This window comes from Aplysia californica, unplaced genomic scaffold (assembly GCF_000002075.1).
Source record: "Aplysia californica isolate F4 #8 unplaced genomic scaffold, AplCal3.0 scaffold00020, whole genome shotgun sequence".
In the NCBI taxonomy this organism is placed as follows: domain Eukaryota; kingdom Metazoa; phylum Mollusca; class Gastropoda; order Aplysiida; family Aplysiidae; genus Aplysia; species Aplysia californica.
In genome coordinates this window covers 594,804-595,935 of record NW_004797290.1, presented here as the reverse complement: position 1 = coordinate 595,935, position 1,132 = coordinate 594,804, and the positions used below count along the sequence as shown (strand labels likewise).

Sequence of the window (1,132 nt, the reverse complement as noted above, 5' to 3'; positions counted from 1 at the left end):
GGGGGGGGTTGGGGGGTCTCTAGTTTTGTTCTGTAGTTTTGGGTGTGTGTGACACCGTGTGCCTGTCTTTTTTGTGTTCTTGGCTTTGTTTTGTTTTGGATAAGAGTATGTCTACTTTTTTCTGTTGTTGGAGGCTTCAAAACTCAACAGCAAACAATCAATAAGACGGGATAAATATTTTTTTTAAACAACCAACCCCACAGACCAACAAGCCCACCAACCACATCGACCTTTCTATGAGTAAACAAAAGCACATTGTCTCTGAAACTGCCATTTCATATAGGGAAAGAGTAGACCAAAGAGACAAGAATAGTAGAAGTAGAGAATCTAAATACAGGACCTTTCAGTTTGCCCTATTACCACCACCATCCATTCCATTTGACTAATCAGCAGTAACTTTTTTATACACAATAAGAATACTATTCTGATGGCCACATATTGCTCCTCTTACACTCCTATATTAGTTTCTATCTGCGCTGTTTTTACAGTAAAAGCCAGTCTTGAGCTCATTATGAAATGGGCATCTGGTCAAAGGGAAAGGTACTCATGGACAAACAGATCAACAAAGGTTCTGGCTCCCCACCACACACCATCGATAATACCCCAGTAACGTACCTCAGGCCTGACTGGGTTCACCTCTTACACTTTCCCTTTCAACCGTTTCTCGTTGTGCCCTAGATTGCTTCCTTTTCTATCCCCTCACACTCACAGACAAACCGAGATCGAACCAATTATCAAACCGAATGTCTACATCGCCCTATTGTTCCATTTCGCAGCTGATCGTTGTACCAAAACTACTTGAAGCAAACAGAAGCCTCAACAATATAAACGTGGTTTCTTTGTGGAAAAGGGGACCAAGAGCAGAATAAAATTAGAGCACTCCAGTATGGGTGGAGATGAGAGAAGAGTGAAATGCCAGAGTACAGCGCCTTGGCCGGGAAAGAGGCTCGTGAACTCACCTGTCGACCTTCTGCAGGCATCGGCACGCGCAACTCGCCTCACCCATCTTCTCAATCAAGCAAACGCACACACAACTTCGCCAAACGTCCTACTACTTCTCTTTACACACACACACACACACACACACACACACACACACACACACACACACACACACACACACACCACATTC

The 1,132-nt window shown here is 44.0% G+C and overlaps 1 protein-coding gene across 5 annotated transcripts in view; it reads right to left on the bottom strand.

Annotated features, from left to right (window-relative positions):
- The window catches only part of LOC101859991 (spectrin beta chain), an 81,241-nt gene that overhangs the window by 64,502 nt on the left and 15,607 nt on the right, over nucleotides 1-1,132 (bottom strand). The window lies entirely within an intron of this gene.